We start from the raw sequence: 21,663 nt of genomic DNA on the forward strand, positions 1-21,663 counted from the left end.
CTAAGTATTTTATTCTTGTTTCCAGCAGTTGTAAAAGGGATTGGGTTCTTGATTTGATTCACAGCTTGGATGTTGTTGGTGTATAGCATTGCTACTGGTCTGCATAGATTTATTATGTAACCTGAGACTTTACTGAATTTATTTATCAAATTTAGGAGTCTTTCGGAGGAATCTTTAGGGTCTTCTACGTGTAAGATTGTATCAATGGCAAACAGAGATAATTTGACTTCTTCTTTTCCAATTTGGATACCCTTTCTTTCCTTCTCTTGTCTGATTGCTCTGGCTAGGACTTCCTGAAAACAGTTTTTAACCTACTCTGACAGTGTCTTAAAACTGTTAAGTTTAGTCTGTATTTCATTGTAATTACTCTTACTGGGAGGACTTTACTATCTTGCTTTGGGCATTTTATTTACCTTGCTTGTTGATTGCATTTCCCTTTTTTTTTTTTTTTTGTTACTATTGCTCAGACTAAGTACTTCCCTCTTCTGTTCCTCTTCTGATGGGGAAGTTACATATTTGCTGTATTTTAATGTTTTGGCACTTAAAAAGTGTGTACTGTTATCACTTTATTGTAGTGTTTATAGTACTTTGGTTTCATTTGTATCTAGCAGCTTTATTGAGGTATAATTTACATGCTGTAACATCCACTTTACAGTATGCACGCTGGGGTTTTTTAGGAGATTTTGAGTTGTGCCACGTTGACCACAACTCAGTTGTAGAACATTTCCATTATTTTAAAAATATCCCTTATGCCTATTTACCGTAAATTCCTGTTCCTATCCCCAACCCCGGGACACCTTAACTAATATGGTTTCTCTATAGAGTTCTCTTTTCTGAACAATTAATAGAATCATAAAATATGTAGTGTTTTGCATTTACCTTTTGATACAAGGTTTTTGAGGTTCATCCATTTCTTAACAATTATGCATCAGTAACTTGTTTTTTTCTTATTGCTGCATAGTATTCCATTGTATGGATATACCACATTTTGCTTATTCATTCACAAATTGATGGACCCTGAATAGTTCAGGCTATAGTGAATAATGTTGCTATGAACATTCATTTATCAGTCTTTGTGTGAATATGTGTTTTTATTTATTTAGGGTAAATACCTAGGAGTGGAATTGTTGGGTTGGATGGTGAATTTAGGTTTAACTTTTTAAGAAATTGCACAGTTTTTCAAAGAGGCTGTATAATTTTATATTCCCATCAGCAGTGTTTGAGATTTCCAGTTTCTCTACATCTTTGGCAGCATTGTTACTATTTTGTCTTTTTTATCATAGCCTTTCTAGTGGCTGTGGAATGTAATAATTGTTTTAATTTACATTTCTCTAGTGACTAATGATGTTGAAGGTCTTTTCATGTGCTTTTAGTTCTATTTACATCTTGGAAGTATCTATTCAAATCTTTGGCTCAGTCTTTAATTGGTTGTCTTACTGAGTTGTAAGAAGTTCTTTTTAAAACTTTTATTTATTTTAATTAGAGACAGGGTCTTGGCTCTGTCACCCAGTGGAGTGCAGCATCACAATCATGGCTCACTGCAGCCTTGACCTCCTGGCCTAAAGTGAACCTCCCACCTCAGCCTCCTGAGAAGCTGGGATTACAGGTACATGCCACCATGCCCAGCTAATTTTTAAATTTTTTGCAGAGACAGGGTCTCGCTCTGTTGCCCAGACTGATCTAGAACTCCTAGCTTCAAGCAGTGCTCCTGCATTGACCTCCCAAAGTGCTGGGATTACAGATGTGAGCCACTGTACCTGATTGTAAGAGTTCTTTATATAGTCTAAATACAAGCCCTTTATCAAATATATGAATTGCAAATGTTTTCTCTAAGTCTGTGGCTTGTCTTTGATTTTTAAAATGTCTTTTGAGGCACAAAATCTTTAGTTTTAATGAAGTCCAATTGATATATATACACACACATATATATACACATTCATATATACGCGTATATACATATATATGCATATATATACACATATTTGTGGTTAGTGTTTTTGGCATCTTATCTAAGAATTCTTTAATCCAAAGTAATAAAATTTTTCTCCTATGTTTTCTTCTAGAAGTTTTGTACTTTAACTCTTAAGAGTTAGTGCTATGATCTGTTTTGTGTGTGGTGTGAGTCCAGGGTCTCAATCTGACTTTTTGCATGGATAATTTTAATACCATTTAATAGTTCTAGAACTGTTGAAGACTGTCCATTTTCCAATGAATGCTTTAGCATCTTTTTTGGAAAATAGTTGACTATAAACATAAGGTTGTTTGTATACTGAGTGTTTGCCCTTGTATCACTGCCAGTGGTCTTAATTACGGTGGCTTTACTTATAACAAACTTTCAAATATGAAACTGTTAAGCTCTTCAATTTTGTTTCTTTTCAAAAATTTTTTGGGTATTCTGAGTCCTTTCCATATCCACATAAATTTTAAGGTCAGCTTATCCACTTCTGCAAAAATGCCTTTTGGGATTTTTATAGGGGTTGTGTTAAATCTGTAGATGAATTTGGGGAGAATTGCCATGCTTATATTGAGTCTGCGAATCTGTGAACATGGAATGTTTGTTTGTTTATATCTTGATTAGTTTCTCTCAGCATGTATAAAACATTACTTTCAAAACATTGTTTTCAGTTTACAAATCTTCCGTTAAATTTATTCCTACATTTTTAATTCTTTTAGGTGCAATTGTGAATGGAGTTTTTTTCTTAATGTCATTTTTGAATTATTCATTGATAGTATATGTATAATTAATTTTTTGTATATTGGCTTTGTATCCCCCAGCCTTCCTGAGCTCATTTGTTCATTCTTTTTTGGGGGGTATGTGTGAGAGAGAGGGAGTGTATGTGTGTGAGTGTACATTCTTTAATATTTGTTACCTACAGGATTGTGTCATTTCTGAATACAGAGAGTCTAACTTCTTTCCCATCTTGATTCCTTGTCTTTTTCTTGCCTGATTATGTTGGCTAGAATCTCTAGTAAACATTGAATGGAAGTGGGTGAGAACACATATCCTTCCTTGTTCCCAAACTTAGGGAGAAGATATTCAGCCTTTCATCATTAGGTATGATGTTGGCTATAGGTTTTCTGTAGCTGCCTTTTATTAGATTGAGAAAAATTCCTGTTATTCCTCGGTTTGTTGGAGTTTTCTTTCATGAGTAGAGTTGAATTTTTCAGATGCTTTTTATGCATCTATTGTTCCTTATTTAGTGTATTACATTAATTGCTTTTCTGATTAATTTTCTGATTAAACCAATCCTGCATTCCTGGGATGAAGCCCATTTTTAATGTGTGTGATCCTTTTTATATGTTACTGAATTTGGTTTGCTGATGTTTTGTTGAGAATATTTGTGTGTATATTCATGAGGGATATTGATCTGTCATATTCTATTTTTGTGATGTCTTTGGTTTTTGTATAAGGATAATATTGACCTCACAGATGGGAAGTGTACTCTCTGGATGGATTTGTGAAGGATTGGTACTATTTCTTCTTTAAATGTTTGATAGAATTCATCAGTGAAACCATCAGACCTGCACTTTTCTTTGTGTGAAGATTTGTAATTGCTATTAAAGTTCTTATTTTAAGTCTATTTAAATTTTGTATTTCTTCTTGAACCCATTTGGTAATTTGGCTCTTTGTAGGAATTTGTCCATTTCATGTAAATTATTGTATTTGTCATCATAAAGTTGTCCAAAGTATTCCTTTGTAATCCACCTAATTTCTTAAGTTGGTAGCAATTTCCTTTTTATTTTACTTTTTTTGTAGACACAGAGTCTCACTATTTTGCCCAGGCTGTTCTTAAACTCCTAGGTTCAAGTGATCCTCCTGCCTTGGCCTCCCAAAGTGCTGGGACTGCACGTGTGAATCACCGTGCCTGGCCTGTGATTTCCTTCTGATTTTGCGAATTTTTGTCCTATTTTTTTTTTGTAATTGTAACTTTAGGTCTGTCAGTTTTATTGACCTTTTCAGAGAAACTTTTTGGTTTTGTTGATTTTCCTCTAGTTTTCTATTCCAGTGACTTCTACTTTAATCTCTATTATTTCCTTTCTTCTTCCTTGCTTGGGCTTAGTTTGGTCTTCCTTTTGTAGTTTTTAAAGGTGTTAAGCTGTTGATTTGAGACCACTGACCACTGTCTCCTAATGTAGGTGTTTAAAGATAAAAATTGACCTCTAGGCACTAACCCTTAGCTGCATCCAGTGACATTTGATTTGTTTTAATTTTTCTTTAGTTACAAATATTTTCTCATTTTTCTTGAGATGTCTTTTTTGACTCATGGATTATTGTATTATGTACTGCTTGATTTCCAAATATTAGTGGTTTTCTCAAGTTTCTTTCTGTTGGTTCCTACTTTAATTTTGTTGTATCTGGAGAAAACATTTATTATGTCTTTAGTTTTTAAAAATTCATTAGGACTTTCTAAAAATGGGTAGCATATGTTCTGTATGTGCTTCAAAAGAATTACGTATTCTGTTGTTTTATGCAGTGTTTTGTTGATGTCATGTCAAGGTCATTGATATTATTGTCTTCTGTATTCTTGCTGATTTTTTGTCTACTTGTGCTATCCGTTATTGAGAGTGGGATATTGAGGCCTTACACTATTATTGTTAAATAGTCCTACCTTTCAAGTTTTGTTAGTTTTTGTTTCATGTATTTTTTTCTCTGTTGTTAGGTACATATATGTTTGTCATTGTTTTATCTTCTGATTAATTGAGGCTTTTATTATTACAAAATGTCCCTTTTGTATCTTTAGTAACATTTTAATTTTAAAGCCTATGTCAGTTTTGTCTGATATGATTATAACTCCACCTTGGTTACAGTTAGGCTTATGTGTTATCTCTTTTTTCATCCTTTTTGTTGCAACCCATTTATGATTTTGAATTTTAGCATTTGTATCTTGTGGGCAGCATGTGGTGGAATTTTGTTTTTAAAAAGTCTATTTTGCCAGCCTTTTAATTGAAATGTGTGTTAATTAATATAATTGTTGATATGGCTCATTTACATATCAATGGCTCATGCCATTTTGTTAGTCATTTTTTATATGTCATGTCTTTTTTGTTCCTCTGTTCCTCCTTGGTTACCTTTTTTGTGTGTTATATAAATCTTTTAGTATAAACTTTGAGTTCCTTTACAAAAAGAAACTGTACTTTTTTTTAAAAACCCACAGATTTATTTCTTACATTTGTGGAAACTGGGAAGTCAGGGTTAGCAGCTGATTTGGTTCCTGCCAAGGGCTCTCTTCCTGGGCTGCACATGGCCTCCTGTGTCCTCACGTAGTAGAAGAGAGCTTTATTCTGTTTTTGTGTTATTTTGTAGTGGTTGCTCTAGAGTTTATAGGATGCATTTTAACATCATAACCTACTTCAGAATAATACTAACTAAATTCAGCATAGCTCTAGTCTCCTTTTTCCTTTGTCCTGCTATTGTAATGTATTTTATAACAGTACAGGTTTATTATTTATAACTATATGGGTTCATTATTTTTCCATGCAATTATCTTTTAAGTAAGAGAAGAAAGCTTTAAAAAAAAGTATTTTTTTCTATTTTTTACATTTGCCTACATAATTACTTTTACTGGTGCTTTAATTTTTTTATGTGGATTCAAGTTACCATCTGGTGGTGTTTCCTTTCAGCCTGAAGTACTTGCTTTAGCATATCTTATAAAAAAAAATTTTGGTGGCAACAAATTTTCTTTGTCTATCTGGGAAGATCTTTATTTTTGCCTTCTTTTTTGAAGGATAGTTTTACTGGATTTAGAATTCTTGTTTGACAGTAGAGTATGTTATACCACTTAATTCTGGCCTTCATTATTTCTTTTGAGAAGTCAGCTGCTGATTTTCCTGGGATTCCCCTGTGCATGATAAGTCCATTGTTCTCTTGCTGCTTTCAAGATTTTGATGTGTATCGGTGTGGATATTTTAATGTTTATTCTACTTGGATTTCATTGAGATACTTGGATATACAGATTTATACTTCTTACTAAATTTGGAACGTTTTCAGACATTAAAAACTTTGATGACTCTTCAAAAGATGTCAAAACTTGTATGGCCCTCACTATTCTTTTCTTCTGGGATTCCCGTTATGCATATGTTGATATTGATTGTAATCCACAGGTTTCGTACTCGATTCATTTTTCATTCTCACTTCTGTTCTTCAGATGGTGTAATTTGTATTGATTTATCTTTGAGTTCACTGATTCTGCCTTCTGCATTCAAGTTTGCTGTTGAGTCCCTCTAATGAAGCTTTCACTTTAGTTACTTTTCAACTCCAGAATTTCCATTTTTTAAAAAAATGTTGATCTCTTTATTAAGTATTCTCTGATTAGTCATTGTTTTCATGCTCTGATTAAACATGGTTTTCTTTTGTTCTTTGAAGATATTTTTATTGGCTGCTTTGAAGTCTGTCTGTTAAATCCAACATTTGGGAACTTATTTTTTTTTATACTAGATAAGCTATACTTTCCTGTTTAAAACTGGACGTTTTAATTAATCCATTGTAACAGCATTTGATTCTGATACTCTCCTGCCTGGGTTTATTGTCCCTTTTTTTATTTGTTTTATGACTCGGCCTAGATTAATTATGAGTTTTTCTCTCCAGAGTGTGGCCTCTGATGTCTCTCCTCAGTTATGTTTGGCTACTTGTGGGTCACCTTGGATCAATATATCTTAGTGATCAGCTAGTGATTGGTCAGACATCGTACTTAGGCATCTTGTTTTGGGAAGACTTTCATCCATTGTCAAAGTCTGTTTCGTTTGGGGAACACACTGAAAATTGATGCAGTTTACAAGTCTTCCTTGGGGATGCGTACAGTTAGAGCCTTCTCTGGTCTCTCAGCATGTTCATACCCTAATATACCCACTACCTTTCAAAATGTAAGCTTATCAAGGACCATGGTTGTCTCACTTGGTGATTGTTTCTGTTAAATCTCCAGGCAGAATTTTTTTTTTTTTTTCTGCTGATCTCTTGGTTGGCCCACTAGTATTTCAGCTTCAGGTCATCTGTGATGTATGTGGGCGTCTCCTATGTTTGGCACTAAAATTGCTGTATTTGACAAAGCCCCTGGGCGTTGGGTTTTTCCACATTGTTTCAGATTGAGTCAGTTCCCTACAGTATAAATGCTTCTGATTTTACAAGTTGTCCCACCCTGTTGAACTATTGCTCTGAAGGAGCTGGGGTGAGGGAGAGTGGTCACAATACCACATACTGTCATCATTTTTACCCAACTTTCAATAGTTTTCTTGAATAAACACTTCTCCATTTGTCCTATGTTTTGGTCAGTACTCAGAGATCAGAAGTAGTTTTTGATAATTTTGTCTAATTTTTTTTAAACACTCTGTTTTTTAAGAGCAATTTTAGATTCACAGCAATATTGAGCAGAAGGTACAGAGATTTTCTATATATCCCATGCTCCCATGCCTGCATAGCCTCCCCTATCATCAACATCCCCACCAGAGTGATGCATTTGTTACAATAGTTGAACATCCATTGCCACATCATCACCCGAAGTTTATAGTCTGTATTAGGGTTCACTCTTGGTGGACATTCTGTTGCTTTGGATAAATACATAAGAACACATATCCACCATTATAGTGTCATACTGAGTACTCTCACTGCCCTAAAAATCCTCTATGCTATGCCTATTCATCCCTCCCTATGCCCCAATACCTGGTAATCACTGATTTTTAAAATCGTCTCCATGGTTTTGCTTTTCTGGGATGTCATGTAGTCGGAATCATATAGTGTTTAGCTTTTTAAGATTGGCTTCTTTCCGATTCGAGTTTCCATAATGTCTTTTCATAGTTTGATAGATCTGAAAATAATATTCCATTGTCTGGATGCACCACAGTTCATTCACCTACTGAAGGACATCTTGGTTGCTTTCAAGTTTTGGCAAGTATGAGTAAAGCTGCTATAAACAGCAGTGTGCGGGTTTTTGTGTGGACATACGTTTTCAGCTCCTTTGGGTAAATACCAAGTGGCATGATTGACAGATCATATGGTAAGACTATGTTTTGTAAGAAACTGCCAAACTGTCTTTCAATATAGCTGTACTATTTTGCATTCCCACCAGCAATGAATGAAAGTTCCTGTTGCTCCACATTCTAGCCAGTATTTGGTGGTGTCACTGTTCTGGATTTTGGCTATTCTAATAGGTGTGTAGTGGTAATTCATTGTCATTTTAATTAGCATTTATCTGATAACAAATGATATGGAGCATCTTTTCAGATGCTTATTTGCCATCTGTATATCTTCTGTTGAGGTGTCTGTTAAGGACTTTGGCCCCTATTTTAGTCAGGTTGTTTTCTTATTGTGTTCAGTTTAAGAGTTCTTTGTATATTTCAAATAACAATCCTTGATCAGAAATGCGTTTTGCAAATGTTTTCTCCCAGTATGTGGTTTGTGTTTATATTCTCTTGACATTTTCTTTTTTTTTTTTTTTTTTTTGAGACAGAGTCTCCCTCTGTCGCCCAGGCGGGAGTGCGGTGGCCGGATCTCAGCTCACTGCAAGCTCTGCCTCCCAGGTTTTACGCCATTCTCCTGCCTCAGCCTCTGGAGTAGCTGGGACTACAGGCGCCTGCCACCACGCCCGGCTAGTTTTTTTTGTATTTTTTTTTAGTAGAAACGGGGTTTCACCATGTTAGCCAGGATGGTCTCGATCTCCTGACCTCGTGATCCGCCCGTCTCGGCCTCCCAAAGTGCTGGGATTACAGGCTTGAGCCACCGCGCCCGGCCAGACAGTGTCTTTCACACAGCAGAAATTTTAATGAAGTCCAGCTTATCAGTTTATTCTTTCATGAATCATGCCTTTGCTGTCATATCTAAAAGGCGATTGCTAAATCCAAAGTCATCTAGATTTTTCTCCTATATTCTAGAGTTTTGTAGTTTTGCATTTTATATTTAGGTCTGTGACCGCTTTTGAGTTCGTTTTTCTGAAGGGTGTGTGGTCTGTGTCTGGATTTGTTTTGCATATGATGTCAGGTTGGTCCAGCACCATTTGTTGCAGACTCTTTACTCCATTCTATTGCTGTTCTTCCTTTGTCAAAGATCAGTTGACTGTATTTATGTAGTTCTATTTCTGAGCTGTCTGTTTGATTTCATTCACCTAGTTCTGTCTTACCAATACCATACTGTCTTGATTGCTGTAGCTTTGTAGTAAGTCTTGAAGTCTGAAAATGTCAGTTAACTTTGTTCTCCTCCAATATTGTGTTGGGTATTCTGGGTCTTTTACCTCTCCATATAAACTTTAGGATCAGTGTATTGGTATCTACAAAACAATTTGCTGGGATTATGAATGGGATCGCACTGAGTCTATAGATCAAGTTGGAAAGAACTGACATCTTGACAGCTGAATCTTCCTATCCATGAGCATGGAATACCTCTCCATTGATTTAGTTCTTTGATTTCTTTTGTCAGAGTTTGGTATATAAGTCATGTACATAACTTTAGATTTATACCTAAATATTTCATTTTGGGAGTGCTAATGTAGATAGTATTGTGTTTATGATTTCAAATTCCACTTGTTCACTGCTGGTATATAGGGAAGTGATTGACCATTGTAACCTTGCTATAATCACTTATTAGTTCCAGGAGGTTTTCTTTTTTGGTTGATTCTTTCCAATTTTCTGCAAAGACGATTGTCATCTATGTACAAAGACAGTTTGACTTCCTCCTTCCAAATGTGTATACCTTTTATCTCCTTTTCTGCATTATCAAGGACTTGCAATATGAAGTTGAAAAGGAGTGGTGAGAGGGGATATCCTTGCCTTGTTCCTGATCTTAGCAGGTAGGCTTCAAGTTTCTCATCATTAAGTATGATGTTAGCATGGGTATTTTGTAGATTTTAAAAAATTAAATTGAGGAACTTCGTTCTATTCCTAGTTTACTGTGAGTTTTTATTATAAGCAGGTGTTGGATTTTGCCAAATGCTTTTTCTTCATCTATTGATGTGATCATGTGATTTTTTCTTCTTTAGCTTACTGATGTGATAGATACATTGATTTTCAAATGTTGAACCAACCTTGCATACCTAGGATAAATCCCACTTGGTCATGGTGTATAGTCGTTTTCATACATTGTTGGATTCAGTTTGATAATATTTTACTGAGGAGTTTTGCATCTATGTTTATTAGCAATATTTGTAGTTTCTTGTAATGTCTTTTCCTGATTTTCTTTCTTTTTTTTTTTGAGACGGAGTCTCGCTCTGCCACCCAGGCTGGAGTGCAGTGGCCGGGTCTCAGCTCACTGCAAGCTCCGCCTCCTGGGTTTACGCCATTCTCCTGCCTCAGCCTCCCAAGCAGCTGGGACTACAGGCGCCCGCCACGTCGCCCGGCTAGTTTTTTGTATTTTTTAGTAGAGACGGGGTTTCATCATGTTAGCCAGGATGGTCTCGATCTCCTGACCTCGTGATCCGCCCGTCTCGGCCTCCCAAAGTGCTGGGATTACAGGCTTGAGCCACCGCGCCCAGCCGATTTTCATATGGCAATGCTGAATTCATAGAAGTAGGGAGTACTCCCTGTGCTTCTATCATCTGAAAGACATTGGAGAGAATTGGTATTTTTTTTCCCTTAAATGTTTCATAGAATTCATAAGTATCTATCTGGGCCTGTGCTCTTTTGGAAAGTTATTAATTGTTTATTTAATAGAGATAGTCTTACTCTGATTGCCTGTTTCTTCTTGTGTGAGTTTTGGTAGATTGTACTCTTCAAGGAATTGGTCCATTTTATCTAGATTACCAAATTTGTGTGCATAGACGTGTTCATAGTATTTCTTGGTTATCCTTGTAATCTCCCTGGGATCTGTAATGACGTTCTCTTTTTTCATTTCTGAAATCGGTAATTTGTGTCCTGTCACTTCTTTTCTTAGTTAGCTTGTCTTACTGATTTTATTTATCTAAGAACCAGCTTTTGGTTTGGTTTATTTTATCTACTGATTTTATGTTTTTAATTTCATTGATTTCTGCTTTAAAATTTTATTCTTTTCTTCTTACTTTGGAATTAATTTGCTCTTCTTTTTCTGTCTTTATAAGGTGAAGACTTAGATGATTGATTTTAGATCTCTCTTTTCTAATGTATGCATTCAATGTTAAAAATTTTCCTTTAAGCACTGTTTTCACTGCATCCCACAAAGTTTGATAAGTTGTATTTTTTATTTTTATTCAAAATATTTTAAAATTTCTTTTGAGACTTTTTTTTTCTTTGATCCATGTGTTACTTAGAAGTGTGTTGTGTAATCTCCAAGTATGTGAGAGATTTTCCAGCTATCTTTGTTACTGATTTCTAGTTTAATTCAATTGTGGTGTGAGAGCAGACACTGTATAATTGCTATTTTAAATTTGTTAAGGTGTGTTTTATGACCCCAAATGTGATTTTTCTTGGTTAATGTTCCATATTAGCTTGGAAAAAATTGTATTCTTTTGTTATCTAATGAAGTAGTCTGTAGACAACCATTATATCAAGTTGGTAGATGGTGTTACTGAGTTCAGCTGTGTCCTTAACTGATTTTTTGACTGCTGGATCTGCCCATTTCTGATAGATGGGTATTGAAGTTTCTAGGTATAATAGTGAATTCATATGTTTCTCCTTCCAGTTCTGTCAGTTTTTCCTCATGTAGTTTGATGCTCTGTTGTTAGGTGCATACACGTTAAGGATTGTTGTGTCTTCTTGGAAAATTGATCCCTATGTAATTGTAGAATGCCCCTCTCTTTTTCCTGATAATTTTCCTTAATCTGAAGTCTGCTCTATCTGAAGTGAATATAATGACTCTCACTTTCTTTTGATTAATGTTAGCATGGTATTTCTCTATCCATTTGCTTTCAGTTTATATGTGTCTTTAAGGTTTTTGTAGACAGTGTATAGTTGGGTCTTATTTTTTGGTTCGTTCTGACACTTTCTCTTTTAATTGGCACTTTTAAACCATTGGCATTTAAAATGATTATTGATATAGTTGGATTAATATCTACCATATTTTTACTGTTTTTCTATTTGTTGCCCTTGTCCTTTTTTCCTATTTTTGTCTTCTACTCTTTTTCTGCTGTTTGGGTTTTTTTTGTTTGTTTCTTTTCTTTTATCGATCCCTTGCCTGTTAAATACCCCTTTCGATTTTAATTGAGCATTTTTTATGATTCCTTTTTCTCTACTTAGCATATCAGTTATACTTTTTAAAAGCATCTTTTTAGTAGTTGCCCTAGAGTTTGGAACATCTACAGCTAATCCAAGTCCACTTTGAAATGATACTATACCATTTCGTGGGTAATGCAAATGCCTTACAACAATCCTTATTGCTTTCTGTTGTTCCTTGTATTATTGCTGTCATTTATTTGACTAACACATCAGTATACATAAGCATGTGTATGTACATAGGTATACAAAATCAAATGCATTGTTGGTACTATTATTTGGAACAAATTGTTATCTGTTCAATAGGTAAGAATAAGAAACTAATTTCTGTTTTACGTTTACCTCTTCCTTCTCTTATGCTCTTTATGAAGATCTGAATTTCTGAACTATATAATTTTCCTTCTATCTAAAGAACTCCTTTAACACTTCTGGAGTGCAGTGCCGTGATCATGGCTCATGACAGTCTGAATTCCTGGACTTCAGCGATCCTCCCACCTTGGCCTCCCAAAGTACTGGGATTTCAGGTATAAGCCACTGCACCTGGTCTCTCTCCTTTACTTTCGAAGGATATTTCTCAGGGTATAGACTTCTAGGTTGATAGTTTTTTCTCTTGGTGCTTTAAATATTTTACTCCACTCTTCTTACTTGCATGCTTTCTAAGAAGTTGGGTATAATTCTTACTTTTGCTTCTCTATAGGTAATATGTTTTTTTCCTCTGGTTTCTTTCAGGATTTTTCTTTCTTATAGTTTGAAAATGATGATTCGTAGATGGAATGTTTATCCTGCTTGGTGTTCTCTGAGCTTCCTGGATCTGTACTTGGTGTCTCATAGTAATTTGGGGGAAATTCTTAGTTGTTATTGTTTCTGATATTTCTTCGGTTCCTTTTTTTTCTCTTCTACTGATTTTCACATTTTGCATATGCTACCCCCTTTGTAGATGTCTTGCAGTTCCTGGATATTCTGTTCTGGAGTTTGCAGCCTTTTGTGTGTGTGTTTCCTTTTCAGTCTGGAGGTTTCTGTTGAGATATCCTCAAGCTCAGAGATTTCTAGCTTTATTCAGTCTGCTAATGAGCCCATCAAAGCATTCTTCATTTCTCCTGCAGTGTTTTTGATCTCTAGCATTTCTTTTTGGTACTTTTTAGAATTTCCATCTCTCTGCTTACATTGCCCAGTTGTGTTTGCATCCATCTAGTTTATCCATTAGAGCCTTTAGTATATTAATCATAGCTGTTTTAAAGTCCTGGTCTGATCATGTCAACATCCTTGCTATATCTCTGTCTTGTTCTGATGCTTGCTCTATCTCTCAAACGACCTTTTTGCCTTTCAGTACGCTTGGTGATTTTTCCTTAACAGTGGAGCACAGTGTCCTGAGTAAGAAGAACGGCTGTAAATGGGCCATTCGTAATGTGGTTTCTTTCGAGTTCTATAGTCCTGTGATCAGGTCTTAGTCTTTGAGTGAGCCTGTGCCTCTAGACTGTGAACGTCACGTGTGCTGCTTTTCCCTCACCAGCCTTACAGAAGACACGATGACTAGAGGGAGCTGGTGTTTGAGATTTCCCTTCTCCCACATGGAAGGCAGGAGCTGCCTGAGGTTATTTCCCCTACCCTAGGTCAGTTTGGCCCTGATAAAACCCCAGCAGGTTATCTTACGGTTAAATAGTTTCTCCTGCGAGCAAACCTTATTAAGAACAGAGTGTTTTGGCATGTTTTTAAATGGTTCCTTTTCCTATCCCCCTGCTGGAAACACAAGGGGATATTTCTCTGATATTTGCTTTGAGAACCTGGTAGAGCTCCTGGAGGTAAAACTCAACAAAAGTATGTGTGCTGGGGAATGAATGAGTCCCCCTGGAGTTTTCAACGCAGACTTGTCCACACTGTGCAGTTAGTTACTTACAGTTCAGGTTTCCCTAACCTGTCAGTGTTTTCCCTGGAGGCCTCCGTCCGAGGGTCTTGGCTCCAGTTACTTGTGCTTGTCTGCCTTTGCCTGCCGGTCACTCCAATTTCAGGAGCCATGATAGTTTGCCCTGTGACCTCACTGTTCTTACACATCTAAGAATTGATTTTTCAGTTGGTTTAGCGGTTTACTTATTAGGATGTAGTGGCAATGTCTAAGCTGCTTGCATGCCAGGCCAAAAACTAATAGTCCAACTTTATCTTCGCTTTTTAGGGAAAGTATTTACAAAGGTCCTCACTTTGTCATTCCTGTCAATTACCTTTGAAACTTTTTCTTGAAATGTTTAAAAATCTTCACTGTCTACCTATGAATTTACCATGTTGAGTGCTCTTCATTACTTTCTGTACATTGACGTTTCCACCTAGTTTTCTTTTCCTCCAGCCTGTAGAAGTTGCTTTAATCATGTTTTAAATGGTCCTTCCCGTAATGTGAAGGGCGCCTGAGCGAGGCGCTCGGAGCCGTTGTAGGGAGGACCATGTTGCTTCCGAACATGGTAGAGCTCCTGGAGGTAAAACCTGCTCACCAGTACACCAGGGGTTGGAAAAACTACACTAGACAAAGAACCTGTGTCAAAATCAGGACCAAAATGCATTAATGTGGGTGATTCAGCTCGAGAAGTCTGATTATCGGATATCATGGAGCCTGGCAAGATGGCTTCTCCCAAGAGCATGCTGAAAGATGCACGGGTGATGGCACAAATCCTGAAGGATCTGGGAATTACAGAATATGAGCCAAGAGTTATAAATCAGATGTTGTAGTTTGCCTTCCAATATGTGACCACAATTCTAGATGATGCAAAAATTTATTCCAGCCATGCTATGAAAGCTACCGTTGATGCAGATGATGTGCGATTGGCAATCCAGTTCCACGCTGACCAGTCTTACCTCTCCTCCCCCAAGAGATTTTTTTATTAGATATCACAAGGCAACGAAATCAAACCCCTTTCCATTAAGCCATATTCAGGTCCTAGGTTGCCACCTGATAGATATTGCTTAACAGCTCCAAACTATAATCTGAAATCTTTACAGAAAAAGGCATCAACTTCCACGGGAAGAATAACCGTCCTATGGTTAAGTGTTGGTTCAGTTACTAGCAGACCAAGTACTGTCCCACACTAGGCACACCAACCCCACAGACCATGTCTGTTTCAACTAAAGTAGGGACTCCCGTGTCCCTCACAGGGCAAAGGTTTACAGTACAGATGCCTACTTCACAGTCTCCAGCTGTGAAAGCTTCAATTCCTGCAACATCAGCAGTTCAGAATGTTCTGATTAATCCATCATTAGTTGGTTCCAAAAACATTCTTATTACCACTAATATGGTGTTACCACAAAATACTGCCAATGAATCATCAAATGCATTGAAAAAACGTGAAGATGTTGATGATGGCTATGATGATTTGTAAGTTAGCCTTGCTGCATGTAACATGTATACTTGGTCTTGAATTCATCGTACTGATATTAAACATGCATGCTGGATGTTTTCAAGTTGTATTTTAGAAAACTTTAATAATATTTAATGAGTAAATACAATTACCATACTTTTCAATTGAAATGAAAGTTTTTTGTCAGCCTTAAAAGTAAGAAAAATCAAGTTGTCATTCATTAATTTGAAAAAAAAAGGTAATGTTTTAAATGTTGGTGTGCTAGATCAAGTTCTTTCAACTTTTCTCTGAAAAAGTATTATTTTGCCTTTATATTTGAAAGATATTTTTGCTGGGTATAGAATCCCAAGTTGACAGGTTATTTTTCTCCTCTCCCCTCCTCTCCTCTCCCCTCCCCTCCCCTCCTCTTTCCTCTCCTCTCCTCTCCTCGTTTCCTTTCTTTCTTTTGAGACATGGTCTCGCTCTGTCACTCAAGCTGGAATGCAACAGCACTGATCATAGCTCATTGCAACCCTTGGGCTAAAGCAGTCTTCCTGCCTCAGTCTCCTGAGTACCTGGGACTACAGACACATGTCACCAGGTCCAGCTAATTTTTAAATTTTGTGTAGAAATGGAGTTTCACAATGTTGCCTAGGCTGGTCTTGAACACCTGGGCTCAAGTGTTCCATCCTCCTGCCTTGGCCTCCCAAAATGCTGATGTTGCATGAGCCCCACCATGCCTGACCTGGTTTTCTTCTCTAGCACTTTGAAGATGTTTTCCGTTGTCTTTTGCACTTCATGGTGCTGTGTTATTTTTTATTAGTCTTATTTCGGTTCCACTGTGGGTAGTATGTGTTTTCCTCCAGCAATCTAATTACGATATGCATAGGTATATTCTTTGTGTTTAGTCTTGTCAGGGCCTGTTGAGTATCTTGGATCTGTAGATTTAGAGTTTTCATCAAATGTGGAAATATTTTGGCCGTATTTTTTCCAATGTTGCCCCAATCTCCTTTTCTCCTGTTTCTGGAACACCAATTACATTTATATTATATAGCTTTTTTTTTTTTTTTCTTCTTGAGACTGAGTCTCGCTCTGTCACCCAGACTAGAGTACAGTGGTGAGATCTTGGCTTACTACAACCTCTGCCCCCAGGATTCTAGCGATTCTCCTGCCTCAGTCTCCCGAGTAGCTGGGATTACAGGTGCCTGCCACCATGCCCAGTTAATTTTTTTGTATTTTTAGTAGAGGCAGGGTTTTGCCATGTTGGCCAGGTTGGTCTCAAACTCCTGACCTCAGGTGATCTGCCTGCCTCGGCCTCCCAAAGTGCTGGGATTACAGCTGTGAGCTACCATCCCCAGCCTATTATATACCTTTTATTGTCCCATAAGGTCACTGAGGCTTTGTTCATTTTGTTTAGTCCTTTTTCTTTCTGTGTTTAATTATGGTTAATTTTTATTGATATATCTTCAAGTTCACTAAATTTTTAAAAATTTTTTGCAGTGTCTGATTTCCTCTTGCACACATCCAGTAAATTTTTTGTTTCAGGTATTATATTTGAACATGCCTAGAGGAATATATCCATATACCTCTAGGATTTCCATTTTTTTAAATAAAAATTTTAATTTCTCTATTATGTTAATAATTTTCTTTAAATTTCTAAGCATATTTATAATAGCTGTTTTAAAGTCCTCATCTGCTCATTCTATCATTTCTGTCATTTTTGTGTCTATTCCTACCTGGCTGTGGGTGACAATTTGGATCTTATTTTCATGTTTAGTAATTTTTAATTTGATGCCAGAATTTTTGTTAATCGTTTTACTTTGGAATAAACCTAGATTTACAGAAAAGTTGAAAGATAGTGCAGAGAGTCCTCATACATTCCTCACCCAATTTTAGTGTCCTCTAATGTGAACATACTACATTACCAAGGTACATGTGTCAGAACTAAGAAATTAGCACAAGGCAATACTATTTACTAATGTATAGACTTTATTGAAATGTTACTAGTTTTTCTACCAGTGTTCTTTTCCTTTTCCAGGATTCATTCCAAGATACCAGTTGTATTTAATGGTCATGTCTTCTTAGTCTCATCCTGTCTGTGACAATTTCTCAGTTTCTTCTTTTTCATGACCTTTTACTTTTGAAGAGTATTGGTCTGTGGGTATTTTACAGAATATTTCTCAATTTGAGTTTGCCCAGTGTTTTCTTATAATTAGCCTGAGGTGGTGAGTTTTCAAGAGAATACTATAGATGTGAGGTGTGCATATCATATCACTGTGTTAATCTTGATTACTTTGTTGAGTTGATACCTGTTTGGTTTCTCCACTATAAGACCAGTCTTATTTTGCTTGGATTCCTTCTGTCTGTGCTGTGGTCCAACAAACCTCTCAAGAGAAAGGGTGATTATAGGACTCACCTCATTTACTTAGGAATCTTAGTCTTACATTTTTTGGTCCTAGTGTCTGAAAACACTTGTTTTCAGTTTTCTAGCTGTTTATGGCAGAAGAACAAGTTTATGGTAGAAGAGCAACTTCTATACCCCTGACTCCTTCAAGACTAGAGCCAGAAGTCCTTGGCAGGACCTCTTCATGTTGAATTCCTTGCTTGGAGTTTCTCAGTTAATTTCATAGCTTGCAGTTCCTCTCTCTGATCTTGGCCCACATGAAGGCCAACTCACAGCTAGCATTCCCAGGGGAGACTTGATATGGTTTGGCTCCATGTCCCCACCCAAATCTCACCTTGAATTGTACTCCCATAATTCCCATGTGTTGAGGGAGATACTTTGAATCATGGGGACTGTTTTCCCCATACTGTTCTTGTGGTAGTGAGTAAGTCTCATGAGATCTGATGGTTTTATCAGGGGTTTCCACTTTTGCTTCTTCCTTATTTTCTCTTGCCGCCACCATGTAAGAAGTGCGTTTCGGCCAGGCGCAGTGGCTCACACCTGTAATCCCAGTACTCTGGGAGGCTGAGGTGGGAAGATCACAAGGTCAGGAGTTCAAGACCATCTACTCAGGAGGCTGAGGCAGGAGAACTGCTTGAACTGGGACCCAGGAGGTGGAGGTTACAGTGAGCTGAGATCACACCACTGCATTCCAGCCTGTGCTACAGAGCGAGACTCTGTCTCAAAAAAAAAAAAAAAAAAAAGCCTTTCACTTCCTGCCATGATTCTGAGGTCTCCCCTGCCGTGTGGAACTGTAAGTCAAATTAAACCTCTTTTTTCTTCCCAGTCTTGGGTATGTCTTTATTAGCAGAGTAAGAATGGACTAATACAGTAAATGTGTACCAGTACAGTGGAGCGTTGCTGAAAAGATACCAGCAAATGTGGAAGCAACTTTGGAACTGAGTAACAGGCAGAGTTTGGAGGGCTCAGAAGAAGACAGGAAAATGTGGGGAGGTTTGGAACTTCCTAGAGAATTGTTGAATGGCTTTGACAAAAATACTGATAAAGATGTGGACGATGAAATTCAGGCTGACGTGGTCTCAGATGGAGATGACAAACTTATTGGGAACTGGAGCAAAGGTGACTGTTGTTATATTTTAGTAAAGAGTCTGGTGGCATTTTGCCCCTGCCCTAGAGATTTGTGGAAATTTGAACTTGAGAGAGATGATTTAGCATATCTGGCAGAAGAAATTTCTAAGCAGCAAAGCATTCAAGAGGGGACTTGGCTGCTGTTAAAGGCATTCAGTTTTTTGTTGTTGTTGTTTTGAGACGGAGTCTCGCTCTGTCGCTCAGGCTGGAGTGCAGTGGTGCTATCTCAGCTCACTGCAAGCTCCGCCTCCCAGGTTCACGCCATTCTCCTGCCTCAGCCTCCCAAGTAGGTGGGACTACAGGCGCCGCCACTATGCCCTGCTGTTTTTTTTTTTTTTGTATTTTCAGTAGAGACGGGGTTTTACTGTGTTAGCCAGGATGGTCTCGATCTCCTGACCTCATGATCCGCCCACCTCAGCCTCCCAAAGTGCTGGGATTACAGGCGTGAGACACCGTGCCCAGCCTAGAGGCATTCAGTTTTAAAAGGGAAGCAAGCAGAGCATAAAACTTTGTAAAATTTGCAGCCTGACAATGCGATAGAAAAGAAAATCCTGTTTTCTGAGGAGAAATTTGAGCCGGCTGCAGATATTTGTATAAGTAACAAGGAGTTGAATGTTAATCCCCAAGACAATGGGGAAAATGTCTCCAGGGCATGTTAGAGACATCTGTGGCAGCCTCTTCCATCACAGATCCGGAGGTCTAGGAGGAAAAATGGTTTTGTGGAGAGGGCCCAGGGTCCCTGTGCTGTGTGCAGTCTAAGGACTTGGTGTCCTGTGTCCTAGCTGCTCCAGCTGTGGCTGAAAGGCGCCAACATAGTGCTTAGGCTGTGGCTTCGGAGGGTTCAAGCTCCAAGCCTTGGCAGCTTCTATGTGATGTTGAGCTTGCGGGTACACAGAAGTCAAGAACTGGGGTTTTGGAACCTCTGCCTAGATTTCAAAAGATGTATGGAAATGCCTGGATGCCCAGGCAGAAGTTTGCTGCAGGGGTGGGGCTCTCATGCAGTGCAGAAGGGAAATGTGGGATGGGAGCCCCCACATAGAGTCCCTATGGGGGTACTGCCTGGTGGAGCTGTGAGAAGAGGGCCACCGTCCTCCAGACTCCAGAATGGTAGATCCACCTACAGCTTGCACTGTGAGCCTGGAAAAGCTGCAGGCACTTAACACTAGCCTGTAAAAGCAGCTATGAGGGAGCCTGTACCCTGCAAAGCCACAGGGGCGGAGCTGCTCAAGACCATGGGAACCCACCTCTTGCATCAGTGTGGCCTGGATGTGAGACATGGAGTCAAAGGAGATCATTTTGAAGCTTTAAAATTTGACTGCCCTGTTGGATTTTGGACTTTCATGGGTCCTGTAACCCCTTTGTTTTGGCCAATTTCTCCCATTTGAAACAGCTGTATTTACCCAATACTTGTACCCCCATTGTATCTAGGAAGTACCTAGCTTGCTTTTGATTTTATAGGCTCATAGGTAGAAGGGACTTGCTTTGTCTCAGATGAGACTTTGGGCTGCAGACTTTTGGGTTAATGCTGAAATGAGTTAAGACTTTGGTGGACTGTTGGGAAGGCATGGTTGGTTTTGAAATGTGAGGACATGACATTTGGCGAGGCCAGGAGCAGAATGATACGGTTTGGCTCTGTGTCCCCACCAAAATCTCATCTTGAATTGTACTCCCATAATTCCCACGTGTTGTGGGAGGGAACTGGTGGGAGATAATTTGAATCATGGGGGCGGTTTCCCCCATACTGTTCTTGTGGTAGTGAATAAGTCTCACGGGATCCGATGATTTTATCAGGGGTTTCCACGTTTTCTTCTTCCTTGTTTTCTCTTGCTGCTGCCATGTAAGAAGTGCCTTTTGCCTCCTACCATGATTCTGAGGCCATCCCAGCCATGTGGAACTGTAAGTCCAATTAAATCTCTTTCTTCCTATTCTCAGATATGTCTTTGTCAGCAGCGTGAGAACAGACTAATACAAGACTCTACCCTTACCTAGAGCTCAGGCAGATAAGAACAAGTTTCCTTGCTGTGGTTTGTGTTTTTGACAGTGGGAACATTTCTTCTAGTCCAGCCTTTCACTCTGGCACTCTGGCAGCCTTTCCTGGGTCTGGTCTTCGTGTATGATCTTAGTTTTACCGTCTTGGTCAAACTCAAGAACTTGCCTCCTGTTTCCTGATGCTTTTAAAATATAAATTTCTTGCCTAGGTCCCAGGACAGCTCTAACTTGATGCCAGTGGTTTTAGCTTTTTCTTTTCCTTCTTTTTAAGCCACTGGTGATTTCTGTTACTTTCATGCAAGTGAGGCTCTGTATTTGAGAAGATATTTATTACATTTTATCCAGCATGTATAGCAGGAGAGCTCGTGGAGTACACTGTCTGTAGTGTTTCCAAGCAATTCCTTGGTTTGCTGTTCTGCTTTATAATGGCTTAAAACAGAACACTTAATGCCAGCTTCAGTTTGTCCCATTGAAACTTTCATATAAAAAAAAAAGCTGTAATTTTAAGTTACAATTTATTTTTATTTTTTTGGAGATGGAGTCTGACTCTGTGGCCCATGCTGGAGTGCAATGGTGCGATCTCAGCTCACTGCCGACCTCTACCTCCCAGGTTCAAGTGATTCACCTGCCTCAGCCTCCTGAGTAGCTGGGATTACAGGTGTGTGCCATCATGCCTGGCTAATTTTTATATTTTTAGTAGAGACGGGGTTTCACCATGTT

The 21,663-nt window shown here is 38.1% G+C and overlaps 1 pseudogene; it reads left to right on the forward strand.

Annotated features, from left to right (window-relative positions):
- Positions 1 to 14,578: 14,578 nt before the first annotated feature.
- LOC117093857 lies at positions 14,579 to 15,612 on the forward strand (annotated as a pseudogene).
- The last annotated feature ends 6,051 nt before the right edge of the window (positions 15,613 to 21,663 follow it).

This window comes from Trachypithecus francoisi, unplaced genomic scaffold (assembly GCF_009764315.1).
Source record: "Trachypithecus francoisi isolate TF-2019V2 unplaced genomic scaffold, Tfra_2.0 Lachesis_group12, whole genome shotgun sequence".
In the NCBI taxonomy this organism is placed as follows: Eukaryota; Metazoa; Chordata; class Mammalia; order Primates; family Cercopithecidae; genus Trachypithecus; species Trachypithecus francoisi.